This window comes from Pleurodeles waltl, chromosome 1_2, assembly GCF_031143425.1.
Source record: "Pleurodeles waltl isolate 20211129_DDA chromosome 1_2, aPleWal1.hap1.20221129, whole genome shotgun sequence".
Lineage (NCBI taxonomy): Eukaryota > Metazoa > Chordata > Amphibia > Caudata > Salamandridae > Pleurodeles > Pleurodeles waltl.
In genome coordinates, this window is record NC_090437.1 from 1,108,486,905 (window position 1) to 1,108,505,699 (window position 18,795).

The following is an 18,795-nucleotide window of genomic DNA, read 5'->3' on the forward strand; positions in this document are numbered from 1 at the left end:
CGCCCGTGCTAGAGCAAGAGTGATTGGCTATGGTAGGGTTCTGCAAAGTCGGTCCTGGAGAGCCGGGTCCATGCCAGATTTTTTGCATATCCACATTTAGAAGAATGTAGATTTCTGAAACATCTTTTTTCTAAATGTGGATCTGCTAAAAACCTGGCATGGACCCAGCACTCCAGGACCGACTTTGCAGAACCCTGGGCTACAGAATGGCCCCTAGTGTGTCAGAAAGCTCAGACACGCTTCATCCCCCTGTTCAGTAGAACCACGCTGTGTATTGTACTTCACCAGGCAGCTCCTTACTATTTATTTTTGCTTGGCAAAATCAATCTTTCTTTTATTTATACCAACTCTCATTTCTTCCTACTTTTGACTCCAATCACCTATTTTGGCTTCTCTCGCCTCCCTCTCACAAACATGAGTGATCTTTGAATCTCATAATCTTCTTTGTTCTTCTTCAGATGCATCTCTTCTTCTACAGATAATCAGTCATCTACATCTGTCCCTCTTTTTCATTTAAACCTTCTCTTAGCAACCTTCAAATACATTTTTTGTGTAGAGTTCCCCAATCTCTTGCACTCTCAGTTTTCTACACAATAACAAACATTAACTGCCTTCTCTCACCTAACCTCAACCGAGCCTTCACTTATTTCTCAGTTGTGTCTTTTGTGCGTCTTGACAATGTTTACCTTTCACAATATTTCAGGTCCTCTGATAAAACCATCAATAACAGTTTAACTCAGTTCACCCTGCTCCATTTCGCATAAGGTTGAAAACTGCTGGTTCAAAACCCATTATGTCTATGGTCATTCTACTCTGTCCGGGCTTCACATTGATTATAATTCTCACTCTAACCTACTAAAGAAAGATTCTTTCATACTCTGATCACAACTGTTTTTCGCTACTCTGTCATTACTTTACTATTTTAATTAAGCTGTGTAACCGTCATCTCTGAATATGGCATCCCACTCTTTTCTTGCTGCCTCCAACTTTGCAACTTTTTATGCAATAAAGATTGGTACACAATTTCCTGAAAATCCACTGCAATATCATCTCTTACATCTCAGAATTTTTCTGACATCTCATTCTTCACCATTTTTTATTAATTTTGTCTTCATTTTGCCAAAGAGCTGAATTATATCACTGCCGTGTCTGATTTCATGCCTGCCTTCTTTTATCTTACCTTAAAACACACTACTGACTCTTTTAAAAAATGCTATGATCCCTGACCTTCTTATAAACATTATCATGGCTCTTGTGTTTCCTCTTTCCCATTATCTCCATTCATACCTCTTTTTCTAAACTGTTGAAATATCTAACTTGCCATTACCTTTCTGCACTTCTTTATATCCACTAACTTTTTATGCCTCTTTATTTATTCTTGTTTCCTGTCTATTTTGTTAAAACACGTCTTTCTTTAATAAATCACTGTTAATAGCTTTGCAAAAATAAACCATCCTCTTTCCTACAGCTGTCAGTCAGCTAACCACCCTACTTTTTCTTCTCTCTTTCTTGTGTTGGTCTATCTGATTGAATATTTCCCTTCATACTAATCACCAATGCTTAATCAGTATCCCGTTCCAATCCTCTCTTCTAAGGGATACACTTTGGCTTCCTCTGGCTCCCAAACATTTCATTAGGTGCACCTTTCACCTCTCAGCTTTAATTTCCTCTGTTCGCCTGTCATTCAGACAACTGTCAACCTTTCATCTCTGTCTTCAGCACTGCACTGCTCAACAGTATTATCAGCTTTATGATTTCTACCAGCTTATGGATACCTAATTGGCATATTGAACTTTGCAGTAAGGACATAGAGGATGGCACAGAAAATGCACCAGTGGTGTGAGAGTTAAATGTGGGTTCCAGTGTGTATTTAAGCATTAACATATATGCAAAAATTAGGGCTTCAAATAGCACCACTGTGCACTGGCTGGGCTATAGTTTGAAAATTCTTTAGAGACACATGACGATCTAAAGTGACTTTGCCATGTAAGAAAACCTATTTTATATACTTGCTAAGTTTCTCGGAAAGTGTGCCTAGCAAACGCACGGTGCATGCAACCTATTAGGAAACGTATGCTTCAACAGTGAACAGTTATTCGAAGCTGTTTTTCACTGTGTAGGAAATGCTCCATTTTCCATGAACAGGTCTAGCCTTGATTAAAAAACACTTTGACCGGTCGTGGCTTCAGAAAATCATAGAACAATCAATAAACGTTTTTTCACTTACTTTTAGAAGTCTAATTCACTGAAGTTTTTTGATAACATTAGTGGAAACATGCCATCAGAAAAGTGCACTTTGTGCTGCCTGAAAGTAAACTTGTTCACTTTTGGTTTGCCTCACAGCCCCTATCCAAAGAATGAATAAACATCACTGTCTGGACGTTGTTGATATTTCTCCTTTAAGACAATGGTTTTTGACAGCTGGAAGGAATAAGTGGTGTTAGTGTTAACAGTGGCCGTTTAGCATGGATTAGCATGGACTAGCTACGTGGGAAGGAAGCATAAATAGCTGAAAACAAACATTCCAACTTGCACAACTATTCCTAGAAGGTGAAGATCCCAATGAGTCTGTCAATAGATACAACCACTGATTCTGAGGACCACTCTAAGCTTTCTATTGGTGTCCTCAGCTGTGAAAAAACAGCGTAGTGCTCACAGGAGGAAGGGCTCCTCATCGCCATAAGAAGTGGCTAAGGAAATTAATAGGACTCTGCTAGTTGAAAGAAGGCTAGGGCCAACTTGATTGATGGATTCTGCGAAGGATAGCAGTAAACTGAGAAAGGAATTACTAACAAATGGAGGGGGGGAATTCTGCATGAAAGTAGCCATGATTAGGTATGTATGTGTTGGACCTGGCCCTTTTACCGGGTCATTCCCCAAACTTTTTGCCCTTTTCCTCCTTGCTTTTCTGACCCTTGTTGGCTGACATTATGACTCTGAGCACTTGTTCACTGCTAATCAGTGCTAAAGTGCATGTGCTCTCCCTTGTAAACTTGGTATGATTGGCTTTTACCTAATTGGCATATTTAATTTACCTATAAGTCCCTTATAAAGTGGTATCCCTAAAACCAGGGCCTGTAAATTAAATGCTACTAGTGGGCCTGCAGCGCTGCTTGCACCACCCCCTGACGTAGCCTTTCAAACCTGTCTCAGGCCTGCTAGCACAGGGCCTGTGTGCGCAGTTTTCTGCCACAGGGAACTGGCATCTAAATTTACTTGCCAGGCCCAAAACACCCCTTTTACTACATGTGTCACCCCTAAGGTACACCCTAGCTAGCCCTATGGGCAGGGTGCTGTGTATGTTGAAGGCAGGACATGTGCCTATTAATGTGGCCTGTCCTGGTAGTGACAAACAGCCTATTTGGTTTCTCACTGCTGTGAGTGCAGCCTTCTCATAGGAATGGATTGGAAATGCCCTGCCTTATGTGTAAGGGGTATTGTCTAATTCATGAGGGGTAGCAGAGGCCTGTTTGGTATGGTTGTAATGATGGTAAGAAATGCTGCTTACTGGTGTGGATGTATTTTTATTACTATTACAGTAATGCCACTTCTAGAAAGTGAGCATTTCTCTGTGCTTATGACTCTGGTGTTTTGCTTGACTCCAATCCACTTTGTGCATACTTTTCAGACAGCCTGTACACAGGGATGGTGGAGGTGTCACAGAGGTGCATCTACATACTGTATGGCCTTCCTGGGCAGAGAGAAGTGAGAGGCGGGGCACACCTGCATTTGTAAAGGCTGTGCCCTGGCCTCACACAATAGGGTTGTATAACCCCAACTGATGATTGGAGCCTGTGCTGCAGGAGAGAGGGGGCACTCCCAGGACCAGTTGTAACTGGCTGGAACCTCCTCTCCCCTCCTGTTGAAAAGCACACTGTAAACTGAGTAAAAGTATGGGGGAATTTTCCCCACAATTTAGACATTCTTGGGACTCCAGGGACTTACTTGAAACTGGACACAGGTCGCTGCTGAATGGACTCACCAGGAGGTGTCACAGCGGTGCATCTACATATTGTATGGTCTTCCTGGGCTGAGAGAAGGGAGTGGCGGGGCACACCTGTATTTGTAAAGGCTGTGCCCTTGCCTCACACAATAGGGTTGTTTACCCCCAACTGATGTGTGGTCTCCATCTTTCTTGTCTCCAGGGCCAGGGTGCCGTGGCCCCTGCCCGGCAATCAGCTCCAGCACGAGGAGTGCTGCATCTCCTCATAAAGCGCTTATAGAGTACTTTTTCCTGGTCCTCCTGGTGCTCTGGGAAGCGCGACGCTGTGCCCCAGCCTGTTAATGGCTCCCTTCACTTTGAAAAGCGCATTGTGGTTTGAAACAATCACCGCCGCGACCTGGGCTGCCGTCGGCAAAGCATGAGAGTCGCAATCCCTTCAGTCCCCCCGGGGCACCACCAGGAGAAAGGAAAGGAGTGACCGCGCTCCTATCGTGCCCCCAGGGCGAAGCGCACTCGGAGAGGCGCTCACGGGGCACAAGCAGGCACTGGTGGGCCTGCCTGGAAGCCGGGCGGGGAAAGGAAACCTTTGCCCCTCCAGTCCCCTCGCCGTGCTGCTCAACAGGCCGGGGGGATCGGAAGCCTTCTCGAAGGCTCCCCCCTGCCTTTAGGACCCTTACCTTTTGGCCCCAGGAGGGGCCCGATACCAGACTCCCTGCGCCGCCGGACTAGTTTTTTTTGGGCTTTGTGGTTGCCCCCCCTTATGGAAGGGACAGATGACGCCCGGTGGGGCCTCCCAGAGATCGCAGGCCCCAGAAGGGGCCCATTATAAACAGCAGAGAGGGTGCCGACCGCCCCTCTCCCCCAGGAGCAAAATGTGGCCCCCCGTTTAGCGCACAGCAGCGCCGGGGTCCCCACCTTCCTCTTCCAGGCACTAGGAGTGCCTTTTCCTCAGGAAACAGGTACTTTTGGGACATATTAGGGACTTATGGGCCTAGTATGGACCCTGGGGGGGGGGGGGTGATATGCTCTCTGCCTATTTTTTCAATGCCATATATGTTTGCTACATGTTCCTTTTATGGGCATAACAGGCTTATATGTGTTTCATGACTTGCCATAGGTTTTATAATGCTCTTAGCATAGGCATTTTGGTGTACTTTTATGACAAGTGCATTTATTTATTTATTGTGATTCCTGACTACTGCTTATGTTTCAGAATCCTGAGTACTTACGTGTTCTAATGTGACTACTGCTTATTCTTGCAGAGTATTAGTGACTTGTGTAACGTTCTGACAACTGCTAAGGGTGTAGGGTATTTCTGACATGTAATGTTTGGTCTAATTATGTTTTGTGCAATACAGTTTATTTTTGCATAGCTCAGTGTTGTGTTTACTTTGTGGTGTACATATTGCGTCACATGTGTTGTGTGTGTTGTGCAAATGCTTTACACATTGCCTCTGGGATAGGCCTGACTGCTCGTGCCAAGCTACCAAGGTGGCGAGCAGGGGTTATCTTGGACGTGCAACTCCCTTGCCCTGACTAGAGTGGGTGGGTTCTGCCTGGCTTAGGTGCATACCCTAGCCAACCAGAAATCCCATTTCTAACAGTATGCATGTATGTATGTTTGTATGTATGTATGTATGTGGTGTTTGTATAGCACACATATAGCCAAATAGGCAGTGGGGCGCTGTGCAGAGTCAAAGGCAAGCATGAAGTCAAGCAATAGGAGCGAAATCTGGTTATTGGGTTGTTATTGCATTGTGATGTAATTTTCTTTAAAAAGATGAGTCTATAAATCTGTGAAAAATGGGTTGTTGGTTGACTGGGGTGTGAGCCCTGGTTATGCCCCAGCCACAATCCCTTGCAGGGTGAACCACAAAAAAGTTACTTATTTAACATATGCTTAACCCTGGTTAGCTTGGCACAAAAAGCAGTCGGGCAAAAAGTAGAGGCAATGTGTTAAGTATTTATGCAGAAAAATAAACAAAATTGTTATACGTTATTTGACACCAAAACCATCAAAACCAATTAGTAGAAACTGAGTTATGATTTTTTTAAGTTTAGGTTGAAAATAGAAAATGGACATCTAGGCACATTTAGCACCACAACCAAGGACCCAGGAGTGGATGGAGACCTCTTGGGGATAAGAGACTCTCTCAGGCTGGGTCCAGGTGCGGGTTCAAGATGGTGGGAACCTGTTATGTCCCTGTGGCTCTGAACAGGAGGCCTGCTAAATTAGCCCTTGGAGACAATTCTGAAGTCCTGGGTCAGGTGAAGATGAAGGGCTCCACGGCAGGGCTGGCCTCTGAAGTTTCTGGACAGGCTCCAGGCAGCAAAGCAGTCCTTCCAGGTATAGCAGCAGTTTTGGCAGAGTGCACAGCAGGTCACAGGAGCAGGCAGTCCTCTGAGAGTCCTTCTACAGGTCGAGTACTGAACTAAAGAGTGGATCTAAGAGCCATATTTTTATACCCTGGTGCCCTGCTCCTAGAAGTTGTGAGATGTTTCCTGAAAGGTTCTCTGAAGTTGCAGGAGTTTCCTGTCTCCCCTGCCCTGGCTCCAAGCTGGCTGCACTGATAATACAAGGTTATTAAGCCTATTGTGTGGTGGCAGAGCCTAGCCTATTCAATTGCAAAAGGGGCTGTGATTAGCTCCATCCCCCAGCCACCATTAAGTCCGTTAATAGCCCATTCAGGCTCTGTTAATCCTACTATTGTGTGACTGCCTTGGGTGAATTTATAACATCTCAACTGTCAGTTACAACCAATCATGTGACCTAAGGCAGCCTACAGGTACAAAGGGCTAAGGGCAGGAAAATTCTAACTTTCTAAAAGTGCCATTGTTAAACTTTTAACGATAAATCTGACCTTACCATTAAATAGGGTTTATCCTTACGAGTCCATAGATACCAAACATGACATATCTACCACCTCTAGTTTAGGAATTACAGTTTATTAATTTTAATATGGAATTCCCAATGTAATCCAATGGCAGGGGGAGGCATCACTGGACTGAGATAACATATTTGGGAGTTTTTCACTACTAGGACAGGTAAAACTAAAAAGTACATGTACTACCTTTTAATTACACAGCACCCTGCCCTATGTGCTATCTAGGGACTACCTTAAGGGTGACGTGCATGTAATAAAAGGGGATTTTAAGGATTGGAAGGGGTTTAAATGCCAAGTCGACATGGCAGTGGGACACTGCCTTCAGGTTGCAATGACAGGCCTATAACATGTTATAAGGTGCTACTGATGACGCAGAAAAGGAAGGTCCGATATATATTCATGTATACCATGTAATCAATACATATAATAAAGAGTGACTTTAGTAAAGAAAAATATGTACGAGGGAAATTGTGCCCTCGGGGTAGTTCGCCATCATTGTAAACGAGCTTTATTAATCATGAAGTATTGAAAATGTAGTAACCCATCATAATTGCAAATGTATGCTATGATTTCTTGCTTGAAAACCGTTTTTGCTTAGCTCAAATTTAGTATAGGCTTTGGCCTAGTTGCCTGGTCTCAAATTCTAACTGCGTGATTTTTTTTCCTTCAACTAATGAAACATATATTCTTGCTTGAAGTTGTATTTTTCCAGTAGAGCTGGCTGGTACACTTATCTTCAAGGTTTCGTGCTAGGCCGGTTTCATCCCCTTTGATACAAGGCCAGTCTCTGCAGGTGCGGACAATGAAGGTACAGATAGTAAAATAATTGGCAAACCATGATACAATTTGTGTTCCAAGGCTCCAAGGACAGTGTATACATAAATGAGCGCTAGGAAAAGACAATTTTTGATTGGACAATTTGAAGCCAACCTATGAACCCTCCAATGGAAGACCCTGCAGAATTTGGAACGTTTCTTACTTAAACCCACCGGACAAAGAGAAGTCAGCCATTTTTTCCTCGATGCCAGTTTGAAGCCTGATGCCAGACTCCATTTTGGACGACACCCTGATGCCCTTTTCTCTATCTGAGAGAAAGAGACTTTGAAAAATTCTCACCCTAGAGACTTTAATTTTGATTTGCCCCGTCTTGCCCATGCAGTAACTTTGCCCCATTCTCCTTGCCGCTGCAAGAAAGCTTGCCCTTAACTTTGCCCCTTTGAAACTTGCCCATCACTGATCAACCGGTACCTGAAGGACGAAGATTTTTCTTGAATGCTGATTGTATTTGGTAAATATGAAAGGATAAATGTATTATGCATTGTGTTTTTCCTTTTAGGTACCAACTGCTATTTTGACAGGGCCTTAGCTAGAAGTTTTCCAAATTTGTGTTGACTAAATTCGTTTTGCATGAAGTCCCACATGCCGATGCTAATTAGAGGTTAGTCGAGATATACATTCAATGTATCATGAAGAATTGAAATCTTGTTATGCTGACCGAATGTATGCAATTAGTCAAATACAGTTAGTCACATTGGTGATTTGCATTGCTATAACCGAGTGTATCATCATTCAGATTTTACGTAGATTGCGTTTCTTCCGCCGTTATGGACAGCTAGTAATGTTCATATACATATATCAATTGGTTTTGAGACACATATATATCGTGCTAGCTTTGTTAATATAGGGAAATAAATTCACTAACTTTTAATAAACTGGTGTGGTTATTCATGACTGAAAGGTCATGGTGCGCCGTAATACCAACTGTTATTGATTTCTGATGTGCTATATTGACCTATTAATTGAGTATTGATTACCGATTACAGTAGTTATTGATTATTGATCTGAGTGACTCGACTAAATTAGGATGAGGAGAGCCCGACTCGGTTAAAAGATTCACCGACCTCCAACGTGTCCAGGTACAGGTGATTTATAGGGGCTGGACGCGTTATCAGTAGATGGTAGCAGAGATTGATGGTTTAGCCCTTTGGGACCCCATCCGAACAATAGACAGAGTCAGGTTAGAATTTTCTTTGATAAAATAAGTCGGAGAGATGATGATGCCCTAAGTCCCCAATGACTTTCCCGGGATCTCGGAGCTTGCAAATGAGGAACATGGAGGTATGAAAATGGTCTCAGCGTTTCTAGTGACGGTATGAGTGAAGTTAGGGTTTTGCGCTTGCACAGCTTATCGCCGCAGATTAATTGAGAAGTTTGTGAGGATTTTAGGGGGGTTAAAAGATATTAGAGGAGTGTTACTCCAAAGGTGTGAGAGTAGGGAAGTCGTCGAACTTCACGTGTGTCTAGCGCTTTGAGCAGAAAAAAATTGTCCACGTGGTTGTTGATGTTGAGACGGGCCCTGCGAGGTCAAGAGACTCCGGAGTATGTTGAAAAGTGTATGTGACACTTGTTTGATGTTGTGATCTGGTCAGGTTTAATAGGTTGATCGGGCGTGGTCAACAAGTCGGTATGAATGTTGCGGAGTGAAAGAAAAAGTTCGACTTTGAGATTTGACGAATTCTAAAGTGCACTAGAATAGTTCATTGATCAGTTGAGAGTAAAGTTTGCGGGTCAGATTTTGCTTGCGAAAGTGGGAAACCGAGAAAGATGGAATAACTGCCGAGGCTAGTGAAAAATCCCTAAGGTTTCTGAAGCGACTGTATTACCTTTCCTGTAGTAAACCGACAGATCTGTTTTATTCCTTTGGTTAAGTGCTCGCGTTATACTGCAGAAATTAGTTTATGAGTGAAGCCGAATGAAAAGAGGACAAGCCGCGGGACTTTGTCAGCCGCAGGGTGTGAGTGTGACGTCACTAGGAGCCGCGCTGGGATAGGTCGGTTGGTGAGAAGGGTCGCGCACGGATTGGACGCAGTCCGCGAAGCGCAATTGGAAAGGGAAAGGCAAGCGAAGAGTATTCCGGGAATTAAAGTCACTTATTGATTACATATTTTAGAAAAACAAAAGACGGAAAGATGAAATTTTTCAAAGCATTTAAAAGTGCCATGAGGGGAGATGTTTATATTAAAGCAAACGTAGGAGAAGAAACACCGCCTGAGGGTACACCAGCTTACATTGTTATTGAAGAAAAGGGTGTAGCGCCATGTCTTTGGTTAAAACAATGGTGCAAATTAACAGAGAAACATGGAAGTGTAGCGTTCCCTATCCACGGGTCGTTTAATCTAAGAGTTTTAGAAAATCTGAGATTTGCGTTATACGATATGAAAGTACCTCCAAGACCAGCACAGTTTGAGGCACTAGCAATTTGGGAGCTAATAGCTAGAAACCAACAACAAAAGAAATTTGAGACAAGAATAAGAAAAGTAGAAAAGACACTAGCGGATGCTAGATGGGACAGCACACAAAAGGTTTGGAGATCAGACGTATTGCAGGGGATTAAATTGTTTCCAGCGATCACTGATGAAGCGGAGACGGAAGGAAGGAAAGCCACCTATAAGACAAACAGGAGTCAGTCCAGAGAGAGAGAGAGCAATAGAAACTCGAAAAGGGGAGACGAGTCAGATGATGAGGAGTTCATTATACAATTGCTGAATGATCGCCCACCACCATACGTGGAAAGCGAAAAAGGCTCAAGCATTAGTACTGCTCCTCCAGAACCCATACAGGGTAATGTGACACCAAATTTGAGAATATCTCAGAGGCCGAGCAGCTCTGACATGCCTTTCTCACCACGAATACCACGGGTTCAGAGAATGTACCCAGACGTGCCTACATTGAAACCTGCTGATAACTATCAGCCACAGGTCCAAAGGCACTGTTGCGATGAGCATAATATGGGAATGACTTCCGATTCAATGGCACAGGGAGGACAAAACTATCAGAGACCGACATTGATTCAAGCTGAATCAACACAGTTCTCGATGCCTCAAAAGCAAACACAAGAAGTGCGAGTAGTAGAAAGCCAGTTAGGTATGCCAGCATTGATGAACCACAATGTGGGGATTAACATGCCACAGAATTCGGGGAATGGACAGAATCCGGACGCAATATCCCTACCTATCACTGTAGGTCCACCAGTACCACTGTACATACAGGCAAATTCAAGCACAAGCGACCAAGGTCTAATGATACAGAATGGGACAGGAAGAAGGTGCATAGAAACCACTCCAGAGACAACTCCGATAGCGACACTGCCAAATGGATCTGGGTCCTTGTCGGAATTTAGTCCAATTCCAGTTTGTGTTCCGTCAACAGTGGTAAGGTCACATCCACCACTATTAGTACCGTTAACCTCACAGACTGAAACATTGCAGAAACCGTCAGTGGCGGTTGATGTAACTGCTACACTGATGGAGCTGAACGCGCAACAGTTAGCGCAATGGTTCAACAGCCTGAACTCCCCACAGAGCGCATCCAGCGGGAAAGGAGAAGAATACCTCAATAAAATAAGGTTGGGTATGGAGGCAGATGAGCTAGTTGAGGGAACAATGGGATTGAACAGATTAGAATCATACACAGAGGAAGAACTAAGATACATGTGCCCTAGGATTACAAGAGAAGTAAGCAGCATACATAAGAAATTACAAGAAATTGCAGACAGACACGAGATTGATATAAGTAAGACTAAACACCTGAGTAGAAGTTACAGGTTAGATTTCGACACAAAAGATTTTGAACACATGAGATCCGCAGGAATGAAAACTCACCTTAAAGAGATACTGCAGAGCGCACAGGTATGGAGATGCTTAGACAAATGGGAAAACAGATGGGTTAAGAAAAAGGATAAAAAGAAAGAAAATACTCTAGAGCGGAATGAGAAAAAGCAGCAGAATGACGATCTGATAACTATGTTACCAATGAGAGAGACAGCAGGGGGAAAACTTGTACATGTACCGTGGCACAGGTGCGATATTCAATCCTTTACGGATGACTTTCCCAAATTGAGAGAGAAGCCGATTGAGTGGTATCAACAAACAGATAGATTTGTGAAACTCGCAAAGTGTCTCTGGGAAGACTTGAATACTTTGTTTGAAATTGTGGTTCCGGCAGATTTGTGGGAAGATTGTAAAAGGGCTGTAGGTTGGCCGACGAGTGAACCAGAGAGAGATAGGGACACAGGTGCGCCATCACCTACGGTAATGAGTTTGTACCACAAGGTGATCGAGCATTTGAAAACCAAGGTTGCGTCGAAAAATGTGGATTGGCAAAGGATTGACCGGACCGCTCAAGAGGTTAAAGAATTTATACACGCGTATTATGAGATGTTGTTGAAAGCGTTCAAAAATTACAGTGGCACGGAAACAATTGATCCAAAGGACATGCTCCATTTTGTGTTCAGGTTTGTGGAAGGGCTGAGACCCGAAATTAGCCAGATGATTAAGTCACATTTGATTTGTTGGCAGTCAAAGTCGATTGATGAAGTGTTGAATTATGTGAAATACTGCAGTGACGAGATTGAGACCAAACAGAAAAGATTGAAGGAAAAGGTGATGGTGATGCAGCTTAGGGCAGCTCAGACAGGTTTGCAAGGCTTGCAAGGTTTTCAGCAGCAGATGCCGCAGCAGCAGCAGCAGCAGCAGCAGCAGCAGCAGGGAAATGCTATGTTTCAGCCGCAGATGAGAGGCAGAGGCCGAGGAGGTTTCGTGAATAATGGTCCTGATTTGAATACCGTTATGATTCCAAGTGGTATACAGGCAATGAAGAAGGTGATGCCATGTCACACGTGCGGAATCGTCGAGCATTGGAAACGGGAGTGCCCGATGATGGTGCAGGAAGGTGTAGGTCAGCAAAACAATGATGTCAATGCATTTCAGACTACGAGAGGACCAAAACAGAGAGGTCCAAATCCAAATTTCCAAAACAATATAAATCAGCTGCAGGGTTTACAACCCATGCAACCGCAACAGGTGCAAATGCCTCGTGTGCACATGACACAATTGCAGCCAATGCAACAGCAGTTTCCTATGGTACCTAATCAGCAAATGCAAATACCCTTAGCACCAATGAATCAGCAGCAAACAATGCTTCCTCAACAGGTCACGGGTCAGGGAATGAGTCAAAATGACACAGTACACCAATTCCCACTACACAGCGAGAATGGAATAAACGATGTATGGGAGAGTGAAAGTTCAGATGAGGAGGGAAATTGTGTGCTTGCAGCATCTTTGGAAGTTGATCAGAAGGGTCCGTATGTGGAGGGAACAGTTATGGGTCGTTGCGTCTCATTCTTGGTTGACACAGGAGCTACACGTTCCACTGTTAGGAGCATTGAAGTGCCAAATTTGCCACTTTCAGGGAGAACAGTTCAAGTAGTGGGAGTAGCAAATAGGTACTTGACGAACCCAATCACAGACCCAGTAAAAGTCAGAATTGGCAACTACCGAGGGTCACATAAATTTGTGGTGTGTGACTCAAGCCCGATATCACTGTTAGGGAGAGACCTATTGTGCAAATTGGGATGTTCAATTATGTGTTCAAATGATGGGATTAAAATTCAGACGAGTAGCGATGGGGAAGAAGAGGACAGCGTAGGAGGAGATGAAGTAGAAACTGTTGATGAAGAGTATCCCTTGATTACCCTTTATCCAATGGTCACTGAGGCAGACATTCCTGCTGAGTTACAAGAAACAGTCGGAAAAGAAGTGTGGGACATGACAGGGAAAGAGGTGGGACTGGCGAAAGGAGTGGAACCAGTGAAAGTGACTGTAAAACCCAATGTAACCTTTCCCCAGACCCCACAGTACCACATGGCACAGGACACCCTCATGAAAGTTGCCCAACTCATTGATGAGTTTGTAAAACAGGGAGTACTAAAAGAAATGTTGAGCAGTCCATGTAATTCGCCAATAATGGGACTAATAAAACCCAGTGGAAAAGTTCGAATTGTTCAGGATTTGAGGAAAATAAATGACATAATAGTAAAATGTTGCCCAGTAGTACCGAATCCAGCTGTGATAATGTTTCAAATTCCCTGTGATGCTGAATGGTTCTCAGTTATCGACTTATCGCAAGCATTCTTTTCTGTGCCTCTTCATGAGGACAGCCAATTTCTCTTTTGTTTCAAATTCCTAGACAGAGTTTACAGTTGGTGTCGAATTCCTCAAGGGTTTTCGGAGTCACCGTCAATATTCAATCAGATTCTAAAGAAGGATTTAGAAGCGTTGGAGTTGCCATTCGAGTCAACCCTAGTACAGTATATTGACGACTTACTGATTGCATCTAAGACAGAGAGTGACTGCACAGCCGACACCATTGCCCTATTGAACCATTTGGGAAGAAATGGACACAAGGTGTCTCCTTCGAAGTTACAATTCTGTCAAAAGAAAGTGAAATATTTGGGTCACCAAATAGAGAAAGGGTCACGTAGGATAATGAAAGAAAGAATAATAAGTGTACTCCAAATGAGTCCCCCAAAGACGAGGAGGGAATGGTGAGCTATTGTCGCCAATGGATTCCCAACTTCTCAACTCTAGCAAAACCTTTTCTGAAATTAACCCAGAAAGATGCGTTGGATGAAATTGAGCTGAAAGGAGATGAGATGGATGCTTTTATTGAACTAAAGGAATGCGCCAGCTTTAGGTATGCCTGATTACACAAAGCCTTTCACATTGTTTTGTCATGAACGTGATGCATGTTCCTTGTCTGTCTTGACCCAAGCCCATGGCGGCGTAAACAGACCAGTAGCATATTTTTCAGCTACTTTGGATCCGGTCGCAGCAGCACTGCCAGGGTGCTTGTGTGCCGTAGCCGCAGTTGGTATCAGCCTCACTCAGAGTGAAGGAATAGTGATGGGACACCCTTTAACAGTCATGGTCCCTCACTCAGTCGAGATACTTTTGACACGTTCCCGAACGCAGCACATGACCGGTGCTAGACTCACAAGGTATGAAACAATAATTCTGGGATCGCCTAATGTGCAGCTGAAAAGGTGCACTACGTTGAACCCAGCAACCTTGTTTCCCAGTGAAAATGCCGAAATTGAGAACGCTGAAGACATCGAGCACGACTGTCTTCAGGTGACTGAATTTTGCACCAAACCAAGACCTGATATCAAGGACACCCGATTGGAAGAGAATGATCAAATTATTTTTGTAGATGGTTCATGTTTAAGAGATGCACTGGGAATATTGAAAGCAGGCTATGCTGTATGTACTGTAACAGGTGTTCTGGAAGCCTCTTGGCTTCAAGGAGTTTACTCTGCACAAGTAGCAGAATTGGTAGCCCTTACTAGAGCTTGCCAACTTTCTGCATTAATGAAGGTTACCATTTACACTGACAGCCAGTACGGATTTGGAATAGTACATGATTTTGGACAATTGTGGTCACAGAGAGGCTTCATGACCTCTTCAGGATCACCAGTGAAAAATGGTGAAAGAATAAGAGAATTGTTAAATGCCATTCAATTGCCAGGGGAAGTAGCAGTGGTAAAATGCAGTGCACACTCGAAGGGACAAGATTATGTTTCCCTGGGAAATGGATATGCGGATCAAGTCGCAAGGTTTTGCGCATTGAACTGTATATTGCTCAGGGATGAATGGAATTTGATAAGTGAACCAGAACTTGAACAAAGCGAAATATTTGCTCTAAAGGTTATAGATACGATGGACGAATTGAAATCCTTACAGAATGATGTCAGTGAGGATGAGAAACTCTCATGGACCAAATCACAATGTGTCAAGAGGCTGGATGATTTGTGGGTTTCAAGCGAAGGGAAATTTGTCCTTCCAAACAGTCTTTTGACACAGATAGACAGATTCTACCATGGACAAGCTCATCTTGGGAGGGATGCCATGATCAGGTTGTTTAAAACTGATTGGTTTAACCCCAAATTCCGTCAAGTTGCTGAAGCAGTTTGCCACCGTTGCGTCATTTGCCAACAGATGAACGCAGGGAAGGGAACCGTAGTAAATTTGAGCCACATTGGAAGAGCAGGGGGTCCATTCAGCAGGATGCAAATGGACTTCATTGAGATGCCTGTGCATGGAGGCTTGAAGTGTGTGTTGGTGATTGTGTGTATTTTTAGTCATTGGATTGAAGCATACCCTACACGCAGAAATGACAGTCTCACGGTTGCAAAACTACTCTTGAGAGAGCTAATACCACGTTTCGGATTCCCGATCTCTTTAGAATCAGATAGGGGAAGTCACTTCAATAATGAAGTAATAAAATTGCTCTGTGCAGCACTGAACATTGAGCAAAAGCTGCATTGTAGCTACCGCCCTGAAGCATCAGGTCTGGTAGAGCAAATGAATGGCACCTTGAAATCAAGAATGGCGAAAATATGCGCATCAACAAATCTGAAATGGCCTGACGCGTTGCCTTTGGTGCTAATGTCAATGAGAAACACCCCTGACAGGAAAACTGGACTGTCCCCACATGAGATCCTCATGGGTAGAGCTATGAGACTTCCAGCAGTCCCTGCAAATGCGCTTTTGAATATTACAGATGATATGGTGTTAGACTACTGCAAAGGTCTAGCTGATGTGGTTCGCTCTTTCTCTCACCAGGTGGAGGCAACCACCTTGCCACCGATCCAAGGTCCAGGACACGCCCTGAAAGCAGGTGACTGGGTCGTGATAAAGAAACACATGAGGAAATCGTGTTTGGAACCCCGTTGGAAAGGACCTTTTCAAGTGATTCTGACGACTACCACCGCTGTGAAGTGTGCGGGAGTTCCCAACTGGATTCACGCCAGTCACACAAAGAGGGTATTGTGTCCCACAGACGAGGAAGTTGAAGCGCTGAAGTTACCAGTGCCTGATAACAAAGTGCCAAGCGCTGAGACAGAGTGAAAAAGAACTAGAAGCAAACAGGCAGAAATAGAGGAGGGAGAAATATTTTCTGAGGACGAAGCCACTGATTCACTTGGGGAAGACCAAGAAGGAGCCTCAGAAAGTGACGAAGCAGCTGAAGGTAACAAAGAGCCAGAAGCAGTTGAAAGTGACAAAGAGCCTGAAGAGAGTAACGGCGACAAAGGGCTCGAAACGGGTGAAGAAGTAGGAGAGCCTGATCAGAGCAGGGCTTTCCCATAAGCAGACGATACAGGAAAGGAACAGGAAAACCTGATTGACTTTCCAGAGGGAGAAGATGAAACAATACAGAGTGAAACTGTTCAAACTCCTTCGGAAGAAGTTGCAGGTCCGTCGAGTGGACCCAGCGCAAAACGTAGACAAAGCATATCACCAGTAAAACTAAGAACTAGAGAAACATTGAACGACAGCGAAGGGCCAAGAGTGAAAGAGAAAAGAAAGGAAGTGTCTGTTGTAGTACCAACGCAAAGTGAAGAAAAGGACTTGGCCAAAGAGGAAAGCACCAGTGAGAAAGAATCAAAGAGAGATGCAAAATTGAAAAGAAAGAGAATACCGAGCAGGAGGTATTCCGGTCCGGAGTGGGCATACGTAGCCAATAACGATTGGTCAGATGAATTCGTATCCCTCAGTCTCGAGAACGAAGAAGCAGAACTTCACTTTGGAAATAAAAACTTTATGGACTCTGTTGATTGAAACCATTGATCACCTGATTGACTTTTCAACCGGCTAAGACATTGCTAACTTGATTGACTTTGAAACTGATTTTGAGACAACGCTGCTAACCGATGAGAGACTAAGCTGCTAAAGAAAACTGTGTGAACATTGAACTCGTTCAGCTTTGTAAATATCTGCAAATACGCTTTGATAAAGTGTCTTCGACTTTCTGATTCTATACAGATCATGACTAGCTTCACTACACAGGGCCGTAAAATGAAGAGTTGTAAATACATAGGTATAGGTTTATTAACTGCATGCGTACTAATCATCGTAGTAATAGTTCTTGGAATGCATGGGAAGAATGAGAAAGAGACGAATGATGCTTCTACTTCTAAACCTATTATCGTTACTGAACTAACAGCTCTGAAAAGACTCGAACAAGATAAGAGACACTTGCATGACAAGAAGGAACTTTCATCTAACGTTTTCTATCGCTTGCTGAGTGAGTATGTTGAAACCATGGATGCGAAAGATTGTTATGTGTGTACACAAATACCTACCTCAGCAGTGGAAGGGGTAACATATCACAGCATGCCTCTTACGTATGGAATTACATGTAGTATAGTAGCTTCCAGATTCTATGCTCAAAAGGACATTCATTATTTCTATACTAATTACGATGTTACTTTTGCATATGTCCCCATAATAGGGCACCTAAGTAAGATAGCTCGAGATTATTATGCCAAATTAATGAGGGAATTCTTCGAACCAATGTCACCCTTTCACACAGCTCACGCACATAGAGAGAACCTTACATGCTTGCTTTCACCAGTAGAAATAGAATTTTTAGACCGCACTGATGATAGGAAGAATGAAATGAAGGAGAAATTAGAGAGGGAATTACATGAAAGAACGTCTGTGGATAATTATGCTTTTGCTGCAATAAAAACACAAGGGAAAATAGCTTTAGATACATTGCATGTGGGAAGATTTTGTATACATAGATTTCCATCATATTATGACACAGTTTTTGTGGGAACGAGTGAATGTAAACATACGTATGCATTTCAATCTAAATGGACGTTCATGCTGAATGGACAAGACCCAGTTATTCCTGGAGTATATTATATTTGTGGACTCAACGCCTATTATCGTCTTCCTAAAGGATGGTATGGGAGGTGTTATTTGGGAATAGTGTTCCCAAAGGTTTACCAACTAGACGACTTAAAGAAATTTCCAAGGCTGTCTGAATCACATCGTGTCCAGAAAAGGGAGACAGCTTCTGGTGTGGTAGGAGATATATTTGGAGCACTGATTCCTTCAGTAGGAGTCATACTGAATTCAATCAAAATACGAAAGTTGTCCACTATTGTGGATAACATGCTGACAAAGTTTTCAGGAGCTATAATCCTGATGGATGCTGAACTTGCTGCAGAAAGAGCTATGACTCTTCAAAATCGGCTTGCCTTAGACATTCTTTTAGCAAAGGATGGCGGCGTTTGTAAAATGCTTGGTATACGTCACTGTTGTACATATATATCAGACA

The 18,795-nt window shown here is 43.5% G+C and overlaps 1 protein-coding gene across 1 annotated transcript in view; it reads left to right on the forward strand.

Annotated features, from left to right (window-relative positions):
- KCNIP4 (potassium voltage-gated channel interacting protein 4) overlaps positions 1-18,795 on the forward strand; it is a 651,531-nt gene that overhangs the window by 381,218 nt on the left and 251,518 nt on the right. The window lies entirely within an intron of this gene.